This window comes from Physcomitrium patens, chromosome 25 (assembly GCF_059467195.1).
Source record: "Physcomitrium patens ecotype Gransden chromosome 25, ASM5946719v1, whole genome shotgun sequence".
In the NCBI taxonomy this organism is placed as follows: Eukaryota; Viridiplantae; Streptophyta; class Bryopsida; order Funariales; family Funariaceae; genus Physcomitrium; species Physcomitrium patens.
In genome coordinates, this window is record NC_143434.1 from 16,662,818 (window position 1) to 16,671,804 (window position 8,987).

The 8,987-nt window shown below is 30.8% G+C and overlaps 1 long non-coding RNA gene across 1 annotated transcript; it reads left to right on the forward strand.

The window, feature by feature from the left end:
* The first annotated feature begins 636 nt into the window (after nucleotides 1-636).
* LOC112277525 (uncharacterized) lies at nucleotides 637-3,668 on the forward strand. The gene is made up of 3 exons (XR_002968408.3): nucleotides 637-2,298; nucleotides 2,548-2,759; nucleotides 3,026-3,668. It is a non-coding gene; the product is annotated as an uncharacterized LOC112277525 (long non-coding RNA).
* Nucleotides 3,669-8,987: the final 5,319 nt, after the last annotated feature.

Here is an 8,987-nt window from a genome sequence, read left to right on the forward strand (position 1 = left end):
TATTTTTACCCATCAACTAATATTTCTTGCTTACTTGATAATTTTTGTTGGAATGGAGGTTGTTTTCAGGTCATAAACTTAGATCCTACAATTAATATTTCTTGATTGATTTATAAAATTTCTATCCACCGAAGTTAAATGTATTATGAAACACAACCAATGAAACACAACACAAACAAATATACATACATATATATATATATATATATAATTTAATTTTCATAGCAGTAAGATTATCATTTTTTTGAAGATAACATAAAATTTCTAAAATAAAGTTTTTTCAACTATAAATTTTTCAACTATAAGAAAAAATCAATTATTAAGTAATAATTAGTCTCACACTTATTTTGATTTTTTTTTATGTAAGTTGTTAAGATGTTTTCAAACTTTAAATGTGCATTATATACACATACAGTAATTTTCAAGCATGAAATTTTAGTTTTAAATTTTAAAATTATCATTATTATATATGAATTATGTGCAGGATAAACAGAATCCATGCATATAACTTTTTATCAGATGTAAAATATTTATTGATTTGTAGATACACACTTTTGTAAAAAAATTAAAATTTCCTGCCATTTTGAAAGTTCTTTTTGCTATCTTTCTTTCTTTCATTCTTTCTTTTTTGCATATGATGGGTCCTTATTTTAGTTTTTTTTAGTTTTTAGTTTTTATTTTTATTTTTTCCTCAAATACCATTCAAATTACCTACATACGTTTGTTTCTCATCAAATTAAAAAAAATGAAAAACAGGAAAAGAAAATAAGAAACACATGCAGAATCACATTACATTAGTAAAGTATTTCCCATCACATTAGTATACAATCAAACAATTTATTTATTTATTTTTGAAAGCATACTCATTTTAAGCTTTTCTCAAACCAAAGTAGTTAGTTTAGTTAGCAGGGTTTATTTATTCAAGACATGTGTAACAAATTCAAGAATTTTGTACAAATAGAAAGATGAATAATGCAGTAAAAAGCCAACCCACCTTTTCACATTGTACAAAATGAGCATGGTGGCAAAGCAATTGGTTGTTATTTTTAAATGTAAATTCAACAGATAAAATAGACCACAATTGATGTAGAACAAGAGTTAGATTTTCTCTTTGTGGATACCAAAGAGTCATACAATCATGATATCATGTGGGAATTTAATGTAATAACGTGATTCTAGTTTTGAATGCCTTGAAATTTGTGCTTTGTTAAGGACATGGGTACTTGTATGATGGGAATTAAAAAGTGCAATGGGATGGCATTTCTTAATCACAATCACATTCTTATATAATGTTATTCTACATAACATGTGTACATTGTCTTGTGAGAATCTTATTCTACTCTGCCACATTGGATTAGTAATTATTTGTTGATTATATGCACCAAAATTAGATGTTAGAGCCAATGATCCCTTTATTAAGTATACACCAAAGATTGACACTTGGATGCCATAACAAAGTACTATATTATAAAAAATGGAGTTAGTCTTTTAACTCAAAACTCTAGGAAGGAACAAGAAAAAGATAAAAAAGAAGAAAAGAAGAAAAAAGAAGGAGAAGAATTTAGTATCAAAATAAGAATTAGAAATAAATGGTGTACTTGAATTAGGTTGTGCTTTATTACAATAGTATGATGTTTGCTTAAAGAGCCAGTAAAATCAGAAATTTTGGTTTTGAATGATACTGTTTGAAGATATATTTTTGGTATAGAAATTCACAGTGTTTTTCTTTTTCATGTCTAACGGATATAAAATTGATGAAGAGCCTAACACTGAAATTTTAAACACAAACACAATCACCTTCGACCATAAACAGAGACCGAATTTCGGTTTGTACTGCAATTGTGCTCCAGAAAGTTTTGGTTGTACATTGTTTCGTATTTTATTTTATTTTACTTTTGATTCGGACTGTGCTGGCAACGTGGAGATCATATGCTCATCGTGCATCGTGCAATGGCCGATGTGTGCGGCGCTTTGTGACCTCTAAATTGCCTATCCTGGAGTTGTAGCGGCATTCAGACTCGACTACGAGACAAAGTTTGATGCATCGTGGTCAGGTGTTGGCGTCAACGAGCTTTATGTTGCAGAAGCGTAGGAGACGGACGGAGTTGTGATTCATGGACTGCAATTCTGATTAGGAAGAAGGCCCTGATCGTGTCTTACGAATGTGCTGAATCTGTTGGAGCGTGCGTGAAGGGGAAGTAAGCATGCAGGAAGAAGAGCGCCACATTGGAACCGAAGAATGGAAAGGTAGAGGAAGGGCCTAGGAGTCCTACTCCAGCGAAGCTGTTGCTCAAATTGGTAAGCTCTGGGAATCCAAAGACAAGGAGACGTAAGAATGCAACCTAACAGTGGTCGAATAGGAAGAATTACTCCAGCGTATTGTGTCATGTTGAATTATCATAACAATTTTTCAACTACCATATAGCGCGGTGGAATTAAAGACCTTTACTCTCCAGATAAAAATCTTAATCTATCTCCTGGATGTACCGAATGTGTTCACTATTCCTGGTCAGATTTTGGTGACTCACGAAATGCTCTTCTTGATAGATACCGCAGACCCGAACAGTGGCATGTATGCAGAGGAAGCATGTCCGCTTGCAGCGAGTCTCTTCATGATTGCTGAGAAACTGAGTCGGGTATGTTTCCCTTGTGAGTTTCAGTAAGTTAGTGACGAGGAAGTGCGATTGAAAGGAGCAGCGGAGATGTTACGATTGTAACCGAGACTATCTTTGTGCATCCATGTTTGATGCTGTGCAAAAGTAGGAACTCCTCAACTTTTAAGCCCCTTTAGACAACTAGTGCTTTCTGATAATCCCGCCAATTTCAATGCACAAACAATATGCTTTGCTCTTATATATATATATATATATATATATATATTCTATCTGCTTGAGTATCGTGAAATGTGACTTGGAGTTGACGCAGTGAGGGGTCTATTTCAAATGAGCTGCATTGTTTTGATGACCAGGTTTAATTGGATCATTGTTTGAAACAGAATCCTGACTATTTGGGAAGTTTCGTGCAGAATTCCGCAACAATGTTCAAGCTAGAGAGGAGCTCGAGGAAGAACCCAAGCTTGAACTCAAGGCTACAATATGGTTCATCGGTAAATAAGACTAGAAGGAGAATCCTGGTAGAAGCTTCGACAGTTGGTACTCTGCGATATGCATTTTCTTAGTCCAGACACCACTTATCCAAAAAAGTAGGGACATGTTTCGTATCGTTGCACACTTGAGAAGAAGAGCTGGAAAATGACCATTGTTATCAATCGTGCTGGTGAAATTCATTCATTTCATGGTGAAACTTATTTACGGTTGTGCAACCAAAGAAAGGAAACATTTGCACGAAGAGCACATAATTACGATAGCCGCTTCAAAGGTTAACAATCAGCCTGCCTACTGATACTGGCAGAAATTAATTTGCAAATGCGAAGAATCGCTTGGGCTCCAGAAGTCTCTACTCCATAAAATATGCTTCTCATTTTCTCTCAACAATGTCATGATGTCTTATGTGATTCTCATGTTTCATCAAAGTAAATCAGTTTCTTAGGTGATTGTTATCCTGAGTTGGTGAAGCTGTATGAACTCATCATTCTTAGTTGCCAGGCAATACATCATTTCAATGTCTAATACTCTCTAAAATGTAGTAGGCATAACCTTGATGAAGTAGAGACCAGAGTCCAAAAGGACATTGTGGATTTGGTCTTGTTGTTTTGATGCAATTAAGTTCTAAACACAAATTGCAGATTTGATGATTGTGTCCCAAAGATTTGAGTGAAAGAGACTGAATTGTTTTGCTCAAATAATATTTGCATTATAAGGATATGAATGTTTGTTATACTATCTACCTGTTTTTGGATACTTTATAAACATGTTTATACATGAAAGCATTCAATAATTAAAACATGTATGCACATGATCTAAAGCTATATTATATTTTTGAACTAAAATCAATTTAGATGATACATAGAATTGGATGTGTCTTAGTAGTTTTTAAAAAATAACTTATTACCTCTCTTGTGACCTACTATATTTCTACTATTTGTAGTTTGGTTACAATAAAATTTTAATTTATAATATTTTAAACAATGTTTGCTTCTTTTATTTTTTTTGACCTTTTAATTTTTTTTATAATACAAAAAATCATCCACATACTATTTATATCTACATACAAATACAAAGGTAATATATACATAGATTATTTTTAAAAAAATAATTAATTAAAATACCTTATTCTTTTTGGTATATGTATAAATAAAAATGTAATTCCATTATAAGCTTCAAATATTGTAATAGAATAAGTATGGTATATGTTTAATCTTGTGTTAAGGATAAGAACTTGAAGGATGTAAATAACCAAGTTAGAAGTTTCTTAAAGAAAGATGACAAAAAGAAGAAGTATATATATATATATATATATATATATAAAGAAATTAGAATGGTTATTTTCAAAGACTAGTAATCTGGAGTCTCTTGAAACTAGACTAAAAGAAAAAAAGGAATTTATAAGAATGAAGAAATTTTCATTTGATCCTTTATATATACTATCTAACTAGGAGCTTTGTAGTAACATTTTGTAGAACCTCCAATACATGTCCAACTCGTAGGACATGTTGTAGCACACATAATAGAAAAAAGAAAGAAAAAATATCACATTATATATATATATATATATATATATATATATATATATATATATAATATTGTAGCAAATTACTTCAAAAATATAGATGATGGTCAAGGAGGTACTAAAATTAATTAGTATTAATGCTATTTGTTTATAAAAAATACTTCTAGTTACTTTGTTGGACCATAAATAAGATAAAAGAAGATAAATTACCAAAAATAATAATATAAGAATCTTTAGGTAATACTAAAAAGTAACTTGTGGCAAATATTTCTAAAAAAAATATAAGATTTATACTTAAGGAGGACCAATTTTGAACTAAGATTAAAACAAAATTCCAAGACTCAAATTTGTATGCCACATTAAATGTTAGGTTTCATTATTGATTGGAGGATAAAATTCAAGGGCAAATAAAAGAAAGGTACTTTGGACATTGGTTTTGATTGAGTTAAGTTTATAATGAATTTATAAGAGCTTTACAAAGTTAAGATAGTTTTGCAGTGACTCTAGTTTTTGAGAAATAAAAAGTAAATTAAAAAAAAAAAATTATACTTTAGATAATTTTTTGAGATTATTAGTGAATTTTAAAATTTGTGGATTATTAATTAAATTTATGTTATAAATTTGAACTTGCTAAAAATATTTATTTGAAGATTATTCAAACTTAAGTAGATTGAAATCTTAGAATTATAAGATTTGTAGTAATTTTTCAATTAGATTGAGATGATTTTAAAAAAAAATGATAATTGACTTGATTTCCAACAACTAAGTAAAAATTGAAAGTGATTGGATAGTGAAATCAAGAAATATTGGTATTCAAAAACTAATATTAAAATTAAAAAAAGAGATCAATTAATACTTGAGCAAATTATGAGGTTTATTTCTTAAGCTCAATCTTTTCTAAATATTTTATACTTATTTTCAAATAAAATATTTAGATGTATATAAATTTTGAATTAAAATAAATAATTAAATTATTAATTATGGAGATTTTTATTTGCTTTAGAATTTGATATAAGCTTGGTTAAAATTATCTAGGATTTAATTAAGATTTTATTAGAATTTAGGATTTAAGATTTAAATAGGATTTCATTAAGATTTGATTAGAGTTAAGATTTATAATTTGGTGTCACGGACATACTCATGTAAGCCAGTTATTACATATATAAATAGATAAAAGTAAGTAAAAATAGATAAAAGTAAGTTAATTCTATAGTATTTGGTATGAAAGCTTCATAGATGCTACTTTGACTTTATAAATATCTTTAATTGACTTTTTGGATTAGAAACGTAGTCAACAAGTTGGCCATGTGCCACACATGTTGTTAGCTTGAAGACCAAGCTAACTATGTGGCCCACACGTAGAAAAACTTGTCTTATAAGCCAAGACATGTATCCTATAAAGTCAACACATATTAGAGGTCCTATAGAATGTCACCATGTAGCTCCTAGTTAGATAGTATATATAGAGATAAGAGTGAAGCCTTCTTCACTCTTGTCAACTCCTTTCTTGCTTCCAGTCTAGTTTCAAGGGTCTAGTTTTCTTGACTTTTTGAGAATAGCCATTCCAGTTTCTTTCTTAATATATATATCAAGTTATTTCTATTTTGTCATCTTTCTTTGAGAGAAGTCTCACTCGTTTTTTTGTCTTTATCGTGTTCTTATCCTTAACAGATTGACAAGAGTACACTTACAATATCAGAGCTTTGTCTAATCTTAATTAAGAGTGGATTATTTTTTTTTCTTGATAAGACATAAGTATATTAGAAATTACCGATTATCCTCTTTTAAACCAATATTATCCTTAGTATTTTTTTTATTCTCAAGTCCTTCCTTCTATTTGTCTTGAGCGATATTAGACATCTTTTCTTTTCTAAGTGTTATCATAGTAGAACTTGCTGAAATGAACAGTGCAATGGCACAAATGCAAGAACAATTGAGGGAGTTAATGCTTGCGATGCATCAACTCAATTTACCACCACAAAGAGAAACAAGATTGACAGGAAGTAAAGATATAGAAATGATCGGAGCTGCTTCAACATCTGCACCAAATCATGTTCCTTCTCTTATGGTGGAATGCCCTTCTAGTGTTAGAAAACCAAGAATTACCCTACTTGAGAAGTTTTATGGCACCAGATCCAAAGTTTAGAGGATTTATCAATCAAGTACAACTTATGATTGAACTTCAACCCCAAAGCTATCCAACTCCAGGATTGCAAGTTAGATTCATTGGTACACTTCTTTCAGATTCAGCATTATCATGGTTTTCATCTTTTTTTGAATGACGAGATACAATATTGGATAATCTAAAGGCTTTTTTGGCGGAGTTTCAATCCATGTATGGAAAACATGATGCAATTCGTATTGCAATCAATAAGATCCGTATTTTACAACAAGGCAATCAATTAATAACGTTGTATGCTTCACAATTTTGACAACTTCTAACTGATACTAAGGGGGATGATGCTACACTCATTAGCCAATTTCTCTATAGATTACAATATGAGGTAAAAAAAATTAATGCTCAACTTACCTGACCCTCAAACATTGAGTCAAGCAATTGACTTTGCTGTGAAGTGCAACAATCGCTTTTTTGAATTCTGATTTGAGAACCGTACAAGTGGACCTCAACATAACTATAATTCAATAGCAATACCAACATCTCTTCAACACATACATTCGAAAGTAGATGATATGTAAATTGATGCAGTATATTTCGAACGTCTTACTAAGCAAGAAAAGACTTGTCGTCGTCAAGAAGGTTTGTCCTTACATTATGGAGAACCTAAGTACACTGCTCAACATTATCCAAAGAAATGACACAACCATAAAATGAAGAGTACTGCAATCAAAGGAGATAGCATGTCAAAAAACGAATTTATCCAGCTACAATAGGGACCATGCGGTTGGAACCTTGTACAATGCGTAGTAAAGATCCTATCCTCTCCTCAAAATCCTCTCCATGTTTTACGATAAATATTATTCTAGGACCTAAATATCTCAAAGCCTCTACCTTGCTAGATTTTGGAGCCTTAGCATGTTTCTTAGATGAAAAATTTACTAAAAGACATAACATATTTTTAGTAAAGAAAACTAAACCTGTTCATGTAGAAGTCATAGATGGTCATTCGTTGTCTTCAAGAGATGTTACTCATGAAGTCCTTCCTAAAGAAATAACAACTAATGGTCATAGTAGTTTTATAATATTTAATATCATTAGATCTTTTTCTAATCCAGTCATTTTAGGTTTATCATGGCTAGAAAAATATAATCCTAAAATAGATTGGACTTCTCGTAGTCTTAAATTTTTTGAAAGTATTGCAATCAATAAGATCTATATTTTACGACAAGGTAATCGATCAATAATATTGTATGCTTCACAATTTTGACAACTTACAACTGATATCAAGTGGGATGATGCTGCACTCATTAACCAATTTCTCTACGAATTATAATATGAGGTAAAAAAAATTAATGCTCAACTTACCTGACCCTCAAACATTGAGTCAAGCAATTGACTTTGCTATGAAGTACGACAATCACCTTTTTGAATTCTGATTTGAGAACCATACAAGTAGACCTTAATGTAACTAAAATTCAATAGCAACACCAATATTTCTTCAACACATACATTCGGAAGTAGAGGATATGAAAATTGATGCAGTACGTTTCAAACTTCTTACTAAGCAAGAAAAGACTCATCGTCGTCAAGAAGGTTTGTGCTTACATTGTGGAGAACCTAAGCACATTGGTCAACATTGCCCAAAGAAACGACACAACCATAAAATGAGGAGTATGACAATCAAAGGAGATAGCATGTCGGAAAATGAATTTGTCCAACTCTAATAGGGAACGTGCAGTTGGAACCTTATACAATGCCTAGTGAAGGTCCTATCCTCTCCTCAGAACCCTCTCTATGTTTTACAATAAATATTATTCTAGGACCTAAATATCTCAAAACCTCTGCCTTCCTAAATTCAGGAGCCTCAGCATGTTTCTTAGATGAAAAATTTGCTAAAAGACATAGCATATTTTTAGTAAAGAAAACTAAACCTGTTCATGTAGAAGTCATAGATGGTCATTCATTGTCTTCAAGAGATGTTACTCATGAAATCCTTCCTATAGAAATAGTAATTAATAGTCATAGTAGTTTTATAATATTTAATATCATTAGATCTCCTTTTAATCCAGTCATTTTAGATTTATTATGGCTAGAAAAATATAATCCTAAAATAGATTAGACTTCTCGTAGTCTTGGCTTTTCTAAAAGTATAACTAAGAGTGTAATTAATCAAGTAGAAAGTCATAAGTCTAGTATAATTAAACCTATATTTTTAGGTACAAGAGCTTTCTTGCATGTT